The sequence below is a fragment of the Maniola hyperantus genome, chromosome 2 (assembly GCF_902806685.2).
Source record: "Maniola hyperantus chromosome 2, iAphHyp1.2, whole genome shotgun sequence".
NCBI lineage: Eukaryota > Metazoa > Arthropoda > Insecta > Lepidoptera > Nymphalidae > Maniola > Maniola hyperantus.
In genome coordinates this window covers 14,872,240-14,892,309 of record NC_048537.1, presented here as the reverse complement: position 1 = coordinate 14,892,309, position 20,070 = coordinate 14,872,240, and the positions used below count along the sequence as shown (strand labels likewise).

The window sequence follows — 20,070 nt, the reverse complement described above, 5'->3', positions numbered from 1 at the left end:
GCAGATTCGCTAAATTATTCAACTTTTCGTATTGTTTATTTTCGCATCGGCTCCGGCCTGGCGCCGAGCTCACCTTGACCGCGGTACGGGTACAACAAACCAATGAAATGTGACCTTCCATCCCTCGCATAATCACGTTAGAATTTAACTGAACAGGTGTATTACTTTGCTGCTGTAAAGATCTTTTAATATTGGCTATATTAGAATTCTGTATGCATAAGCGATGTTGATTCTCAGATATTATTCGTTTCTGTGGTAAAGCAGGAGTGTTTGCGCTAAATCGGTTTTATTGTAAACACGGTTTATTTACAATGATCGATTGAGATTTGAGAGGCAAGAATTTTAAGAATTCATTACCCGCGTATTATAAGCTGTTTTAGGCGAATTATTGATTTTTCACGCTCTGAAAAATTGTCCTACTAAAACCGCTGTTACAGATTATAATAATAGATCCATTATCAAGGTCAAATAGGTGTCGGTCATGGTAGAAGGTAACAGATACCTAATAGGTGAGGTACAGAAAAGATACGAGAACAAAAAACAGAAGTTCAATATTTTAACGCCACGCACCGCTGGACGCATGTTAATTTAGTTTGTTACGCTGCACGTTGTCGCCTGTTATTAATTCATGCTAATGCTAATGGGTATCGATAAAGACCTAGGGAGTGACATAGGCTACTTTTTATCCCGGAAAATCAAAGAGTTTCCACGGGATTTTAAAAACCTAAATCCACGCGGACGAAGTCGCGGACATCAACTAGTAAAAAATAAAAAAAGGTTACGCAAGTTACAACATCTGACGTAATAAGTTAGTTTTATGAGCACATCTGAATTAAATAGAGAAGGATCGTGTCCTACATAAGACAGACTGTCATCATCATCATCATGATCAACCTATCACCGGCTCACTACAGAGCACAAGTCTCCTATCAGAGTGAGAAGGGTTTTGGCCATAGTCTACCGCGCTGGCCAAGTGCGGATTGGCAGACTTCACACACCTTTGAGAACATTATGGAGAACTCTTAGGCATGCAGGTTTCCTCACGATGTTTTCCTTCACCGTTAAAGCAAGTGATATTTTAATTACTTAAAAACGCACATAACTCCGAAAAGTTAGAGATGCGTGCCCGGGATCGAACCCCCGACCTCCGATTAGAAGGCGGACGTCCTAACCACTAGGCTATCACAGCTTTTTCCACAGACAGACTGTATCTTCACGTAATCTGGATTAAATAAATTACTCGCGAGCGTGAAATTAGAATGTTGATTGCAACGGAGCCACTACAAGTAGGCTTCCATTCGGAAGTAGACGACAAGGACTTAGCTGAAGATTTATTGAACACTAGATGATGCCCGCGACTTCGTTCGTCCGCGTGGATTAAGATTTTTTAAAAATCCCGTGGGAACTCTTTAATTTTCCGGGATAAAAAGTAACCTATGTCCTTCCCCAGGGATGTAAGCTAACTTGAACTGTTGGGCCGTGAAAAGCTAGCAGACAGACAGACAGACAGACGGACAGTCCGACAGACAGACAAACAGACACACTTTCGTATTTGCGACAACTTTGCATAATAAAGACTAGATTTATTTTCAGTATGCAAACATATTAGCTAGCTGATGTTTGCGACTTCATCCACGTGGATCTATTTTTAAAAATGCCTTGAGAACTCTTTGATTTTCAGGGACAAGTACTTACCTAGTCTGTCACTCTCTACGGCATTAACTATACCTATCCATACAAAAAAATCCCGTCCATCCGTTGCGGCGTGATTGAAAGACAAAACAACACACTTTTTCATTTATAATATTATAGTGATAAAATACCTAATAGTAATAATCTAATAGTAAACAGAAAAAATAGAATTGGACGGTGTTTCACGATCTAAAAAAATCAGCATTCATTTCAGCCATGGTACAGTCACCATCATCAGGAAAATAACACAATTGTTTTTTGAATACAAGAGCATAAAACTTAATTAAAACTCAAAAATAAGGCTTGTCGACAAAACGACTTGATTTTAGACGTCGAAGGTTTGTGATTGTCTTCAAATCAGTTTTTGAGTAACCCCATAGGTACCTACTCCAAAAAGACTACAATTGTAGTATTTTTTGACTACTTGTGAAACATGTTCCTAACATTTAGCAATAACTTTAACATGTAAAAGAAAGCTGGCATCACCACAGGTCATATTCGAAGATTAATTAGCCATACAAATTTTAATCTACTATGTATTTGATGTTAACTATACAAAATTCGTCATCAGCACAATTTCGTACGCCGTGGGTGGTTAAGGATCGTGCATATTGTCGGTCACTAATACGATTGCCTCCGCTGCTATAATTGTTACTGTAATACTATTTATTATTTTTAGGGAATTCGTCACTCTACGAACTTCAATGCTTGACAACGTGGTCAATTCCTGCCCTCGCATGTAAATAATGACCGTCCATAATATTGTCGGTCACTAATGCGGTTGTCTCCGCTTCGATAATTGCTACTGTAATAAATAAAATTTTGACTTCATTATTTCTATTATTTGACGTTCTCTCCTGGGTATAAGTGATGATGCAATGGAAGTGGTCTATGTATGTATGCCAGTTTAAATGTACTAAACCCTTACCCCTAATTGGAGACAAAATTGAATAGGAAGGATTATGACGTACTATATAGGATTTAAGTAATTTTGAGACTGCATTGTCACTATCATCAGATCGTGCTTGCATTCCAAACTGTTATCAATAAGAGGAACTAACAGTGAAATCGATTGCTACCAAGCGATGTTATCATATTTGTTCTTAATGTTTCATCATATCAGAAAGTTTTGTATGTGTTAGGTAACGGTATAAAAATTGAGTGACACGCATTATTTTAATAATTATTATACCCTTCACTTCGTCGTCGACTACACAAATTGCAAACCCCTATTTTACCCCCTTAGGGGTTGAATTTTCAAAAATTCTTTCTTGACGGATGCCTACGTCATAATAGCTATTTGCATGCCAAATTTCAACCCGATTCGTCCAGTAGTTTGAGCTGTGCGTTGATAGATCAGTCATTGAGTAAGTCACCTTTTCCTTTTAGGTACATATCAAGATGTATTAGTTAGAGAAGGCAGTGTCTTTTTGTTTGTATAAAGTGCACACTTCCGACACGTTATATTACACAAGCATCACCCACCGGGTGTGTATTGTTGGTAAAGGGATACTAATGTGATTAGTAAATAGACACCCCGACCAATGAAGGTCGGTCGATGAACTTACTAACAGCGGGGGTTTGATCCATTACTATCGTTTCTGGTTTCTGTATCCGCAATCGTACTACTGTTATATAGATATTAAGTAAATATGGCTTCAAGAAATGCTGATGGGGGTTGCCAGACAGAAATATGCAACAATGGCAAAATAAAAAGTAACTTATTAGTTAAGAGTCTTTGAAAAGCTGCATATTAAAATGAATTATGATTATTGAGTAGTAATGGTGTATTTTAAACTAATGAATTAAAAAAGTAAGTTTGTGAAATTGATGAGGAAGGCCCACGTATTCACTACACTATACTTCTCAATATGTTTATCAGTGATAATGAAAATTGATACAATAGGTACTGGTAGGCACGGAAATCTATGAAAGTCAAAGGTACAAGTTAATTATAGAGGCGTTGCATTGTAATGTAGTTCCATGTAATAACCTCACAAATCGAGTTTTCACAACACAAAGTTAATTATTAAGAAATCTATCCTTTCCAATCTCTACTAATGTATCAAAATGTATTGTGAAATATTAAATCTTACAAACTGTATGTAATCAATAGGTGACAAAAACTGATATTGGCCATTTCATCAGATTTATGTGCTAACATAACTTTAACTGCTGATCGGATTTTAATGGAACATTCTCGTGACTGAACACATTTAACAGAAAATTCACCCATAAAGTAATATAGTTGACTTTAGCACTTCAAACTATAAGACGATTAGTTTTGTAGCTATCATATACCTATTCTACACGCACGAAACGTTTTGCGGCATCATTCCTTATACGTATGGCTAAGGTTTGAATACTCTTCCGCGATATGTGTTTCCTACCAATTACAACCCGGGTATCTTTAAAACAAGAGTGAATAGGCATCTTCTAGGTAAACGCGTCCCATCTTAGGCCACATCATCACTTCCCATCAGGTGTGATTGTGGTCAAGCGTATACCTATAATTAATATTTAAAAAAAAAAAATCCTCATGAACAATCAACTTAAGCATTGTCTGTATTTAAGGGCTTAAAGCAAGTCTTACCCCGATAGCTGATAGTACCTAGAAGCAGAGGAGTCCGGTGATCAAACTTTTTAACCGACTTCAAAAAAAGGAGGAGGTTCTCAATTCGTCGGAATCTTTTTTTTTTATTTTTATTTTTTTTATTCAGATACAAGTTAGCCCGTGATGGTGCCTGGAAGGGGAACTATAGATAGATTTTTCAAGTCTCTCAGTTTTTGTATTATCGCAACAAAACTACATGTATTAAGAATATAGGAACAAAAACCAGCCAAGTGCGAGTCAGTCTCGCACACCTAATCGCACAACAAACTATTATGCATAATAAAATTAAACAAAAATCTATTTTGGAATGTACAGATAAAGCCCTTTCATATGATACCCCCATTTCCCCCCACCCCCCATTCTGTACAGTCATCTCACTTTGAAAGTTGAAAATACTACTAATTATTTGTTCATGAACACATTTCATTTTTATGTGATGTAGCCACAAATTCACGGTTTTCGGATTTTTCTCCATACGTGTATCTACCCACCTACCAAATTTCTAGGACAACGGGAAGTACCCTATAGGTTTCTTGACAGACAGACAACAAGGTGATCCTATAAGGGTTCCTTTTTTCCTTTTCACGTACGGAACCCTAAAAACGACTATTTTCTAACTCGTCACAAGTCTGAATCAGAATCAGAAAATCAATAAATCAAATCAAGTCAATAGTGCCATAAATATGTAAAGACAAAGAAGATCGTCAACATAGAAACACTAGTGCACGTGAAAGACAAATAGACAAAGTTATTGTTCATGATGTTGTACAAGATTATGATAATATCCGCAGCCTAACTAGCAACTAGGTATTGCCTTTTACGACACTCAAAGCAAATTGTGTCCGCGATTACGGATTACAAATAGGCTTTGAGATACAGATCTAGTAGATAATGGACTAAGAGCCGGCGCGTGCCAGACCTTCGTTATTTTATAAAAGCTGAAAGTTTCTCTGCGTATTGTCCCCAACACAGGGAGGAACGATCAGCGATTATGAAGTTTGGAGGCTTTGGGAGATAACAGGTAATGAAGGTGTAAAAAATCTTATATCAAAGTATGAAGTTTTTAAAGAGTGTCTGGCAGGGGGTTGCCACGATACTAAGTGTCTGGCAATGCATGAGAAGGAAATATAAAAAAAATATATTATCTGTTATCTCCCAAAGCCGCAATGATCCAAACTTAATAGTCGCTGATCGTTCCTCTCTGTGTTGGGGACAATACGCAGAGAAACTTTCAGTATTTATAGAATAACGAAGGTGTGGCACGCGCTGGCTCTGTCTCAATAAAGAAAAGACAGTGTGACAGCGATTGAGATAAGAGTCTTTTGTGATGTAATGAGATCATTACAACATTTTCTGCGATCTGTGGAGTTACAGACACTGGTCAGGGTCAGCAGCGTGCCGGTAAAGTTGTCTAAGCGTTCCACTTTGGCCACCGCATCGCTTGTATACTCCGCGACAAGTTGAGACGGCAATCGGGGTATGAGGGGGGACGCCGCGCACACCCACACGTCACACGCGCTCGTCCGCACCGGGTTGGCGCGGAGGTTGTGCGGGTGTACAGGGCGTTCCCTCCATGATTACCATCTCGATCTGTCGCGTACTATACAGTCGGCATTAGGTTAAACATCGAAATGTAAGTTAAAAGAATATAATAAGTATCAGCGCTTTGAATATAAATATGTTGCGCCAAATGCTTCACCAAAGTACGATCGTACCTTGGCATAAGTAAGAGTAGTTAAGTCGGATACCCATAGTACACGACAGGTCGAGATGGAAATTGGGGTATGAGGCGGGGGACGCCCCGCACACCCGCACGTCACCTGCGCTCGCCCGCACCGGGTTAACGCGGGTGTGCGGGGCGTTTTCTCCCCGATTGTCATCTCGACCTGTCGCGTACTATGCTTCCACTTCAAAAATATACTTAGCGTAACAAACACCGAGCGTACAATTGAACGAACAAGTCGTTTTGCACGCTTCTGACATTTAGTGGCAACTTTAACAGTGGACCGTAATTTAATGTTGCCGATTTTCCGCCCACAACACCTTCACAGGTGCTCGGAAATACCATTACTCTTGTATCGGCCCTACTCTATCTCGCGGGAGTGGTAATTGACGTTTTTAGTACCATTCAATAACTGTAGAGCGACACTCTTTGTTTTGATTTTGGATCAGCTAAGTTAAGTATAACGGTGAACGAAAACATCGTGACGAAACCTAGATGTCTAAGCGTTCTCCATAACATTCTCAAGTGAGTGAAGTCTGCCAATCTGATCATCAGCCGAGTGGTAGACTAGGACCTATAGTTTACGACAGGTACGGCGAAATGGCAATCGGGGTATGAGACGGGGAGATGCCCCGCACACCCGCACGTCACCCGCGCTGGGTTGGAGCAGAGTCTGTGCGGGTGTACGGGGCGTCCCCACCCCGATGGCCATCTCCACCTGTCATATTTTTCTTTGATTTCACGTCACTGGCATAGCCTAACATTTGATATCGTCGATTCAGGATCAAATCGAGAGTTCCCTCACTCTAGTTCACTCGGGGTCTCGTACAATAACTGTAGAGCGACACTGTTTGTTTTGGTTTTTAGTCATCTAAATTACATACTAGATCAGTACATTAAGTTCAATGGCTAGATATGATACACCCAACAAGGTGGTTGTTAGGCGCCTATGTTTCTCATGTGTTAATTTTTCAGCTCTTACTTATAGGCTGAATTCATGCTAAAACTGTATTTGAGGAATTAATGAAAAGTGTCAGGAAACCGAAAAGATTGCGAATATCGCTATGGTTACATCGAATATTGAAACTAAAGACTAAAAACACAGATATTATCAAACACGCAAAGACATTAAAGACGCTTTAGCACGCACCATACCTGAGCATCGGAACCACCCCTAACACCAAGGTCGCAAAGATAATGTCGTACCTACGTTTACTTTACATTAAACTTTTAAACTTTAAGGGCGTCTGGTAGGGGGTTGCCAAGACAAGTTGTTTGGTAAGGCATGACGTGATTTCTAATATAATTCCGACGAAAATATAAGAAAAATTAGACTTTATACTTTGACGTAACATTTTTGCACCTTTATTACCTGTAGCTCCCAAAGCCACCATGATCCAAACATCATAGTCACTGATCGTTCCTCCCTGTGTTGGGGAGAATACGCAGAGAAACTTTCAGCTTTTATAAAAAAACGAGGGTCTGGCACACGCTGGCTCTCTCTCTATTAAGCCGTCGTTTTAAAAACTAACATCTGCTAATAACTACAAAGACTAGGATTAGAAATCTCGTTCTCGTAAAGTTGTTTGTGGAAGGATCCTTCATTGTGATTAATGGGAAGGGGTCATGACCCTTGAGGTATACAACGCAGAGATAGATACATCATAGCTGATAACCAAACCTAATGAGATCGGAACCACCCCCAACACCAAGGTCGCAAGGGTAGGGTCGTACGTTGAACTCTGGTAGCTTCCGAGGAACAAACAGATGACTCATGCATGACTGATGACGCTATTTACACATTAGCTCGGGTCGAAGACCGCGTTTGAGGGATGTATGGGAAATGAGGGGCTATTTCCAAATTTAGGCATGTCATGTCAATGCTCTTTGAAAAGTTCTGTTGTCAAATGAGGTAACTCGTTAATTTAATACGGGAAACTTATTTTGATCGCGGCGCCAGATTTTTTTGGATGTTTTATCTATACTAATACCAATATTATAAAAAGAGGTAAAGTTTGTAAGTTTGTTTGTAGGAACTAGGAAGTAATCACTGGAACTACTCAACCGATTTTGAAAATTGTTTCACCAGTAGAAAGCTACATTATTCGCCGGTCATTATTCGATGTCGCTATTCCAGCACCTTGAGACCCCAACGTCTATCGGTTTTACGAACTATGTGCCCTGCCCATTGCCACTTCAGCTTCGCAACCCGTTGAGCTATGTCAGTGACTCTAGTTCTCTTACAGATCTCCTTATTTCTGATTTGATGACGTAGAGAAACTCCAAGCATAGCTCTCTCCATCGCCCGCTGAGTGACTCTGAGCTTTCTTATAAGGTAGGTTATAGGCTGATCATGATGATTAAATACCGTTACCTACAGTTACCTATTAGATTTAGAACAGACCGTGCTAGTAAGATTTGAATTGAACCTAATTCCTGTTTATAGAATAAGTACGGCACAACACGTTCGAGGTCGGTGCCTAACCGATAACATTGCGGATAATATCCGCCAATATTGTTTATCTCCCAGCTTCCCTATCAAACATCCGCCGATGAATCAGTGGATGCAGGCGTTTACTTACAATTTATGCTAAACGCTATTATTAAACGTTTAGTCATATTTTAATCACGGTTTCTTTAAAAGTTCTTGAATACTACACATTTACTTCTATGTACGACTACATTTTCAGTCTTTATTTAAATATATCTAAGTAGCATATTCTTCAATCACCGTTTATGTTAAAGTTTACCTATTACAACTACATTATTGTGGTCAATTACACTGTCCTTTACCTCGCGAGATTTGGGGGCCACCACAAGTACCTGAACCCAACGACGACGACGACGCAAGAGATCGACGACACCACCGGATCTGAAACTTCACGGAGAGACAAAACAATAAGGTCTACGCCAAAGAAAGACGAGACCTTGGCCTACCAGGCTATTAGGATCCAGGTAACAATGTGCTACCTGAGAGGAAATGCCCGGGCAAGGAGGCCCAGCCTCGAGGCCCGCACCCCGATTGACTTAGGTCGATCGAGAAGACCTTTCATCATCATCATCATCAGCATTAAACTAAAATGATATGTTTCAATCTATCGCTATCCCTTTTATAATGTCGTCTGCAGAAAACGATACCACTAGATTTAGACCTGTCGATTTATTTTGATTTTGAGATTGTGTACAAGAGGATCGGCTACATTATATAGTTTGTAGTAGTGGAGGTAATGCATGCTAAAAAAGTAGATATACCAGGTCTATCTGTTTTTAGACTATGGTTCGGTCCAAATATCGCCGAGATCGAGTGTGTACTTAGCATTCGCCTATCGGTTGACAACGACAACGACCACACTTAAAGGATGTGTTTACATATTGCGTAAACTTTAACTCCTCATAATAATCAAGCAAAAGGGCAAGACGACCGGCAATAAACAGTCGTGGTATCTCAACAGGCTGTTAATTTTCCAGGTTGCAATGTTAGCGGGCAGTCAAACGGCTTAACTGTTGCGCTGAACGTTTCGCGGGCGGTTGCTAAATGAGCTAAACACGTTATTTATGCGATTCCGCATTGCGGTATGGTGAGGACCTTACATTCGTTTTATAGTCCCGTAAAACTGTTCGGTTTTGGTTATTTATTTGCCTTAGCGCAAAACTGTCCTCTTAAAACTTTCTAAAATTTTGTATTTGGATGAATTTCCTTTCATGGTGTATTATAGTTTATTTCCATTACTGCTGCCGTCCTTCTTGCGTCTTCTGCGTTTTGAATTTATTCTAACACTAGCTGATGCCTGCGACTTTCCGCTAAGTATTTAGGTTTATAAAACTCCTGTGGGAACTCTTTGATTTTCCAGGCTTAAATGGTCAATAGGTATTTAACTATACCCATGCATAAAATCGCGACAATTTGATGCGACGTTGCGACGTGATTGAATGACAAACCAACAAACAAAAAAACACACTTTGGCATTTGTAATATGGGTAGGGTAGTGATGGCAAACAAAAATGCACCAAATTACCGCCATTATTATTTTTTGTACGTGTATTTTAACCATAAAAGTAAAATCGTTAATCATATAATCTTACAGTTTAGTTATTTGTGTAACATCGCAGTAAAATAAGATTTAAATGTTTATTAAGCGAAACCTGTAAGCTGTAACTTTCATTTTATTGCCGTAGCCAGGTTGTAAATCTGCAGGATTCACAGCAACTTGTGTTACAATTTCATCCTCAGCAATAGCCACGTTAACACAGTCGTTTGCGTGCGCCCGCGCTATATGTCTTTCTAATACATCCAGTGAGTGAGTTTAGTAATAAAGGTCCATTTATTTAGACGGCTAACAAAATTACAGGGCAATTACTGTTTGTTTCCAGTTTATAAGTAGACTTCGTGGAGTTGGGAAATATACGACCTGTATTTTCTTCCTTATGGACTTGCGAAATGGAATGGTCTTTTTTGAACGGGTTCGCACTAAAGAGACTTACAAGGTAGAGCGGCTATTAGTAACATTTTTATAGCAAAAACTTTATCACAAGCTTTAGTAATATTATGAGCAACGATATACTACTGGGTAGAGCACGTGGAAGTTGGAACTTTTGCGGCCCTGGGTGTATTTATCATGTCATTCTCATAAGGCGTTTTAGGTGAGAGAATACATCGTGAACAGGTCAAAGGAGGCGATATGTGTAAAGGTCCAATTAAAAAACACAAGATTCGAAATGCAACCTCGCATACGAATCCCGCTGAAACATAAATTGATTTGATGGTAAAGATTGCTTGTAATACGACTGTCTTTGCGAACTTAATATGTTTGTCATCTAAAGGGAAAACTGACTGACTCACTGACTAATCTATCAAAGCACAGCTGGAACTACTGGACAGATTAGGCTGAAATTTGTCATGCAGATAGCTATTATGAGGTAGACATCCGATAAGAAAGGATTTTTGAAAATTAAACCCCTAAGGACGTAAATAATTGGTTTGAAATTTGTGTAGTCCACGCGAACGAAGTCGCGGGAATAGGCTAGTGTACAATAAAGTGCTTTTATCTCTATTGTTCGATTTCTACTAGTTGTTCTATGTTTAGTTGACCTTTAATACTAGAGCTGAAGGTAGCCTAGCGATCTTTTTGGCCTTGACTTTTGCTGTTTTGTCCCATCTGTCACCAATATACCTTTAATATCTTTAGTTTACAGGGTTGACGTAATTCTTTTTTAAAGGACTGAGAGCATCGATACAAATAACGCACGAAGTTCGCAATAAAAATTGCATACAATTTGTTATCGGAGACCGCTCATACGATCCGGGCAGGGCAGTAACCTTTGAGTGTAGTTAGTGCAATCTCCTGGGCACGTTGCGTACAGAGGTCCATGAATAAGGATCCCGGACGGGTTCGAAATTCGAAACTAGTCGGGCTAACTCCGAGAAACAAGTGAGCCGTCATTCTTATATTTTTAATTTAATATTCCTGTTAAATCCATACTAGCGTCTTGCTTTTACAAGATTTTTACGAAATTTGGTACAGGGATAGCTTGCGTCCTGAGGATGGATATGGATATTGATTTATTGTCCCGGATTGTCAAAAAGTTCCCACAGAATTTTTAAAAACCTAAGTCCATGCGGACGAAGTCGCGGGCTCCATGTAGTATAATAATAAATGTATCAAGGGGAAAAACAATAGATTATGCATGTATACTATTTCTTGACATACATCATCATCATGAGCAATCGCCCATCGCCGGCTCACTACAGACCACGAGTCTCCTCTCAAAGTGAGAAGGGTTTTGGCCATAGTCACACACCTTTGAGAACATCTTGGAGAACTCTCAGGCATGCAGGTTTCCTCACGATGTTTTCCTTCACCGTTCCATACATACTAGACACACATACTAGTCGCAAAACATATTCCACGATATCCGGCTCAGCGTGTCGGCTCGAGACATCACAATAGATCATGTTAACACCTAGTATCGGGACATTTATAGGCACTTCCATCGTCACATCGTTCACTCGGAGATTTATATCGAAGCGATTGTCAACCCGCTTATATTACTACTGTTTGGGATTCGTTTTAAATTATTTTAGTAAAAGATGAGAAATATCAACAAATTCTTATGTCCTATGTAATTTCTTGTGTGAAATAAAGTGTTTAAATAAATAAATTCATAACTCGGCCTACACTGCCTATTTTACTGGTATTGGTCGATTAGAAGAGCAGATTAGGAGACAATAGGGTATTGGACTGTTGTAATAATAAAATGATGTGATTTTTTGTATAGCAGTAGTTTATGGGGCTAGAATTTATTAACAAAGAGAATAATTTAAAAAAAAATCATGATTTATTTATTTATTTTTACATATTTAATTATTAACGTCACGCTGTGCGGAAAGCGAATAATGACGTCATAATTCATAAACAACAAATATTTTATAATTTTTTAACATAAAAATAGAGTTATTTCTTCTGGAAAATATTTTTTACGTGGTGGAAACCCTTCTCATATTGAGAGGAGAACCGTGTTCAAAAGTGAACCGGCAATGTATTGAGTTAATGAAGATGGAAAGGACCAAAATGTTTTAAAATAGTCGCTTTAAGTTTTAAGCTTTTGCTTCTTAGCCTACTACACCCAGCAACCAATTAGAGAATTTCAGTGTAAATTCGGAATGGTTCTAAACATTTCAATTTTATAGGAAAAACCTACAAGCAAAAACAAGAGAATAAGATAAGTATCTTCTGACTATTAGGTAGGTAAAGCCTGAAAGACAATTAATCTAAGCCAACTGACGCATGAACACATGTGTTAAAGGAAAAACGCAAGACAATTAGTTTTAATTTAGCTGATCATGCGATCGACGATGGTGAGTCAACTAACTAGACGGATGTTGCTCTCGATCCCGTTGTATGTGGGGTACCTACTGACGTATCAACACTTTTATCAGCGCTAATTGGAACATGAGAGATTTATCACTGGCACACAAATATTTGATTATTGAAGTTAAGATTAGGTGAACATTATTGAGGTTGAAAATAGCAAATGTTGTTTTAGCTCCAATATTTTAGGTCAATATTTATTTTTGTTCTTACACATTTTTTTAATTTATAGACTAGCGCTTGGCTGCAATCAGTCTTACTGGCAAGTGATGCAGTCTAATATGGAGCGCGCTTGCCTAGAGAGAATAGACATCTGTGTATTCACTCTTGGCTTGAAGGTACCCATATTAAATGTGTAAGAGAAAACTGATGCCGAAAGAACGTTATACTTCATAGTGGTTCGAACTGAAAACAAGGTAAACCGCTTCGTACTCACGGAAATTACCGAAAACAGCCATATGAATGCTTTTAAAGAGGTTAGCGCTAGCAGGAAGTGACTGGATGAAGATGTGGTAGAAAACACTTTTTTAAAGCTTTTAAACCAAACAGTGTGTAGATACGGGTCAGTAATGGATTAATAGCCTAGAGAAATATATCTAATCAAGCTGATTTTTAAAACAGAAAATAACCTTTTTATTGACAGTAATAATCGCTATTGTAGACCTTGTAAAGGAATTTACCGTTGGTTGGTACGGTTACTTATACCAAAATAAATCAATAAGAGGTAAACTGTCTTGAATTATTGTTAATCATTCGAAATAGACCGGAATTTATATTTTGTATTCAGGCATGAAGTTATAACATATGTTTCCTCAGTTAGTTGAATGTACAATCATATTAATGTAGTTTAATTGATATCAGATAAAAGCTAGTAGGTAATTGAACAAGGCAAACACGTGACTCTAACGCATGTAATGCATATTCGTCAGGTGAACACGAGGAAATAGTGGGGATAGCTACCACAATCATCAGATAATCCGCTTCCGCCTGGTTACTGTCTGATTGCCAACGGCCATGCATTGAACAGGTTCCGAGACCCGAGATCACTCGATATCGGCTGAGTTATGTCTTAGTTACTTGATAAACTTCGCAATATTAACTCATAGCTTGTTCACCTTGTTTAGTTAAGTGACAACTTCAATGATTTCGATTTTATATTATTACGATAAAAATATTTGACCTAGTAGGTATATTTTATTATATTTATTAGATACACAATAACAGATTATGACAAAAATAACTAATACAAGTCATGAATTATAAAAACTAGTCACTCTCCAAAAATCACTCACGGTAGTTTAAACGCTAAAATAAAACGCTTTGGTAAATGCTCAAGATTTATGAAATCGAACTTACAATCTAGAATCTAGATATCTACTATAATTCATGATATCAAAAGCAATCGAGAGCAAAGGAAGGACAGCCAGTTTACGCAACAATAGGTATTGTCAGCAAACACCATGGTATTACTCATGCCGTTCCACATTCGCAATGACCAATAAATGCAACCTATTATTATCTTGCATTGCTATTTTCATATCGACAAAGGAATTAATTCGAGCTCTGACGCTCTCCTTTACATCTCATAGCCTTCCAGAGTTTGCTGTTTGTTTAACTTTAGGTTCAGATAGGACTTTCATTTGGGAAGACCTTCGTTAATTAAGTATGGGAAACGAAAATAATAATTAGTCATACGATCTTGAAAAATCATTTATCGAGCTACAAGAATTGAATCCCAAATACTAAATCTTTATTAGTTCTTGGGTGATTTTGACTAGCTCTATTGTAATTTTTGAGATATTGTAGTTTTTATAAAACCAAGACCAAATATTCACTCTTACGATATAGATACGAAGCACATACATATAATAAATACAAATTTTACAAATTGTCCTTTGGAATAGAGAACAGGAAAACAAATCACTTCGAAGTTTACTTAAATATCAAATTAGTGTATGATAGGTATATCTAGATCCTTGGAAATGTCAATATTTGCAGCAGCGTGAAACTAAATGGCCTAATGGCAGGTATGTGCAACATGGGAGTTTTCCTAGGCCCTATCAATCACCATAATAACGGCAATTTACGTTTGACACGCAAAGACGCACTGCTTTGATGTTAAGTGGGGTTTCGCAATTGCAAATAACAGGCGCGTGCGCGCTTTACTGTAGAGCGTAGGTAACATTCACTAGGTATAGGTATGTATTTGTAGCTAGTATTTTGATATGCAAATATCATAGGTCGAACGTGCAGGCGAAATTAATCGGGCTTATAATATGGTAGCGTTGCGAGATTTTACGATCCCAAAGACTTAAGCACAGAACAACATGGGGTTATTCAAGGAGCGGACCAACAAATTCCTGAAAGGCCGGCAACACATCGGCAATTCCTCTGGTGCTGCAAATGTTCATGGGCGGCGTTAATCACTTTCAGGTGACCCGCCTGCTCGTTTGCTCGCTATTTCTATTAAAAAAAGAACACGGGAACGGGTATGTGCTAGGTACCTGTTAAGTAGTGAACTCTTTCAGGTGACCTGCATGCTCGTTTGCTCGCTATTTCTATAAAAAAAAAACACGAGTACATGTATGTGCTATGTACCTGTTAAGTAGTGAAATAATGCTTATTAATCGCATATTTTAAAACCACTTAATTGTTACTACTTGTGTAAATTGTTTCAATCGTAAAGTATTAAGAGCAAAATGAAGGTAAGGAATCCTGATGAGACAGTTGGAAAAATAGCAGCGAGTTTGTCTACAATGCACGATGGTTCTAGATTAATAAACCGACACAGTACCCGGGAGAGTATAGTAGGACGAAGAAAATATGATTATTGATTAAGAAATATGCATATGGAAAGCAGAAAGAGGAGAGGGAGACCAAAAGTGGCGGATTTGTAGTCTTGGCTGCCCTAGGCCCATGTAATACTTAAGTAGGTACCAGCCGCCCCTTTCCCATCACTCATTATAATTATATTATAGACTACATAATGTATTTACTTAGTATGCAACTTTTATCATAACATCAATGGTTTTTTTGCCACGATTGGCCGCCCTAGGCCCGAGCCTACTGGGCCTTAGGGCAAATCCGCCACCCAAAGAAAAGATGGATGGATTGCTTGAGAGGTTATGTGTAAAAGGGGTGGATAATGCGTTGACGGATTACGGAAGCGAGTGGAAGAAGAATACATGTTGTACCGACCCCACATAGCGTGGGATAAGGACAGGCAGAAGAAGAAGATTAAGAAAGTGACGGTAGCTCGATTAAGAAATGTGACTACAGCTCTACCAATGACAAGCTTTGAATCTAGACGTTTCGCTAAGATCTCACCTATTAGTATATTTTATTTACAACCAATCATTACGGGCATGTGCTAGTAAAAATTTACTGAACAACAATCAAATCTAAGAAATTACATAAAATTATAGACCGCTACATGACTTATATACATACATTAAAATACGCTATTTTAAAGTTTAACGACCAATCCGTAATAGGGTAAAATGGGAAAACAGCCAAGAAAAATCACACTTAAATAAATCTTAAACGGGGCCTATTAACGGGTTTCCAAGAACGGAGCCGGTCTGAGGAGTTCAAAATGGTTCAAATTAACCGTTAAAGAAATCCTCGGTTATTGTTGTGTTGAGTGGAAGTTGGGAACGACACTAAAATAACACTCCTGAGTCCTGTGTGACTGTGCAGAGATATAAAAGTCAAACGTGAAATACGTTTAAATTAAGTTTTTTAAGGTCTTTGTTACACACAAATCACAATCTGACTAGATAAGAGTAAAGAATATTATAGATTATGCAGATATAACTGCCCTAGTACTAAATAGAAACCTCTGTAACCCGTGTAATGGCTAGCAAAGAGCAAGATTCTAGATTCAAGATTATTTACATTTATGTAGCAACAGTACATACTCATGGCAATAACCAGTACGGTTATTAACATAAATTTCCAAAAAAATATATATCTAAAAACTCAGGTTCTAGTACTTCTAGTAATCTTTACTAGTTATTCCATAGGAAAAGATACATTTTTTAGTTCTGAACACAAAGACAAAAATAAATAAATACCCAACATAATCAATTGAAATTCAAACTTAAAATAGGTATACATATATACGAGTAAAATATAATTAATAATTTCATTTTTATACAAAATTACCCTTGTCTTAGATACCATAAGTAACATTGTACAATAAATGAGGAGAGTGATGATAACACAGTCTATTCTTCTGCAACATCATGATTCTCATATAATATGTTATTTAAAATGTTCATATTATATTAATTTGTTTCCTAATCAAAAGTTTGTTTACTTATTTATTTATTAAACTTAACGGGCATGCCGTCCATAATAGTTACTTGCATATCTAAACTAGTAAGTTTGAGATTGAAATTAAATTTGTATGGACTATGGCTAGCCTTGAAGGCTTGCAGTTTTTATAGTTAGATTATATTTTTCCCAACTATATTTTTATACTGCCTAGATAAGAAGTTTACGTATTGCAACAGTTTAAGGTGACCCAGATTTCAACTCGCGATACTGGAGATACGTTCTTACTTTCATAAGCTTCAAGCACAAGGCCTTGTAGACTTGTAGAGGCGTTGCTGATAAATGGACTAGAGACTGCGCTATCAAACTTGTACTATTTATCCAATCTTATGTTTATCTATGAAATAATAACTGTGATAGCCTAGTGGTTAAGATGTCTGCCTCCTAATCGGAGGTCGGGAATTAGATCCCGGGCACGCACCTCTAACTTTTCAGAGCAATGTACGTTTTAGTAATTAAATATCACTTGCTTTAACGGTAAAGGAAAACATCGTGAGGAAACCTGCATGCCTGAGAATTCGCCATAATGTTCTTAAAGGTGTGTGAAGTCTGCCAATCCGCATTTGGCCAGCGTTGTAGACTATGACCAAAAACCCTTCTCATTTGAGAGGAGACCCGTGCTCTGTAATGAGCCGGTCATGGGTTGATCATGATGATGAAATAGTAGAATGAACAACTTGGAGGCGGTTTACCTGAAGAAGAAAAAGTTATCGCTGCTCCGCCGTTCATGAACATTTCCAGTACCAGCAGAACTGCCAACGCGTTGTAGGCATTGTTGCATTTGAGAACTTGATAATTAGTTATTAGGTATAATTTCTAAATTAGCCCATGTCTTTATCATAGTAGAATGGACTAAAAGCCCGTGAGGGCCAGACCTTCGTTATTTTATAAATGTTAAGTTTCTATGCGCATTGACCCCAACACAGGCAGAAACGATCAGCGACTAGAAAGTTTGGATCTGGCTTTGGCAGATAAAAGGTAAGAAAGGTGTATAGAATCTTTCGTCAAAAGTATAAAGTGTAATTTTTTTATATTTTCCTCGGAGTAGTATTAGAAATCACGTCATACATTACCAGACACGTAGTATCATGGCAACCCCCTGCCAGACACTTAGGCTGGAGGTGATGTGAAATTCTTGTCAAATCAAAGGTTTCGTGGCCTAAGTACCTACCTAGCGTCAAATGTACAATGCCCAGCAGGAAATATTGTACATCGACCTTTAGAAAGAGATAGCGGTTTCGTAGAGCGTTGTCCCTGTCGTTGAGACCGAAAAAACATCACACAGGTATGAGTGACAGAGACAATGCTCTATGAAGCCGTAATCACTTTCTAAAGGTCGATGTACAATATTTCCTAAACGCTACTTGACGCCTGCCAGTGTAGGTGAAGCCTCAACGTTAAAAGTTTCCTCATTGTCGTGAATGTGGACTATAGCTTATACTAAAGTAGGTACAGTACGCGGCCGAAAGTAATGTACATCGGCCTTTAGAATGACATTTCGGCTTTGTAGAGCGTTGACTATGTCACTCATACCTATATGACGTTTTGTCGGTCTCAACGAAAGTGACAGTGCTTTACAAATTTGCTATCTCCTTCTAAAGGTCGATGTACATTACTTTGTATTGTACACAAATGGCTAACTAAAAGGTGAATTAGAGCAGTAATTTGCAAGTATGTAATAAACCCAGCAAAACTCGTCCGATAATAGGAGTGAATAGGAAAAATGCGTGTAATAAATGCATTCGTAATGTAACGCAACGCGTGCGCGTTACGTTAGCTGACGCAATTTTACGCAGACTGCTGAGCTGCATTATTCCGGGTTATTATCCAATATTAAACAAATTACCTATAATTTGTCAATCTATAGTTATGGATGGATAGCAATTAGTGTACTGGACCGAACCTTTCGCTTTTTTATTGAGGCTTGGAATGGTTGAAACTTAGGTACCTACTTACACGATTTCATCTACAGTAGGTACGCGGCCGAAAGTAATGTACATCGACCTTTAGAAGGAGATAGCAGATTTGTAGAGCACTGTCTCTGTCGTTGAGACCGACAAAACATATAGGTATGAGTGACAAAGCTGAAATGTCACTCTAAAGGTCGATGTACATTACTTTAGGCCGCGTACTGTAACTTCCTTGAACATTACATTTTTCGTCTTCCTTTGATATTATGAGGAGTTAATTCGTAGCACGCTCCATACAACTGCAGTTCGGATCTCATTTAAATATCAACCAAATAGGTACCAGCCAAACACAATGAAATTCCGTAGATAGATTCTGTTTGTTATTTGTCAGATTTCCGATAATTTTTGTAGTTACAAAGTTACTTGTGCTCAGAAATTATGTTTTCATTAAGTTTGATTGGTTAGGAATCTGGAATTACGATTCCAATGAGAACCAAACTACAGTGCGACAAGGCTATCTTGGGGCGTGGTAAAAATCGGAACTAACGTTGTCCTCAAGTGTCCCCTTTGTTCTTGTTTGAATATTCTCACCCTTTGTTCACCAACAGCGCCGCCCTGTCAATGTCATTCAAGTGCCAAGAGAGCCTTGTCGCACTGTAGATTAGTATAGCAAGCGTGCGTTGGGAAACTTCTCTAGCCACTTTTCAATTTACTTATGGGGCCAGATGAATCGTGCTTATTTAGCACTACTAGCGACATCTAGTGAATATGTAAAGAGTACGTAGGTAGTAAACCTATAGTGCTGCAATCTAGTGGCGACTTAGTAAAAGACTACGTGGACGAAACTTGTATGTGTTTGTTTTAGGTGAGTGTGATAGATGGCGCTTTATTTATATGTATGTTGGTTTCAGGTCAGTGTGATAG

General features: G+C 38.3%; 1 protein-coding gene across 4 annotated transcripts in view; it reads right to left on the bottom strand.

Moving 5' to 3' along the window:
• LOC117991596 (protein bunched, class 2/F/G isoform-like) overlaps positions 1 to 20,070 on the bottom strand; it is a 222,488-nt gene that overhangs the window by 118,884 nt on the left and 83,534 nt on the right. The window lies entirely within an intron of this gene.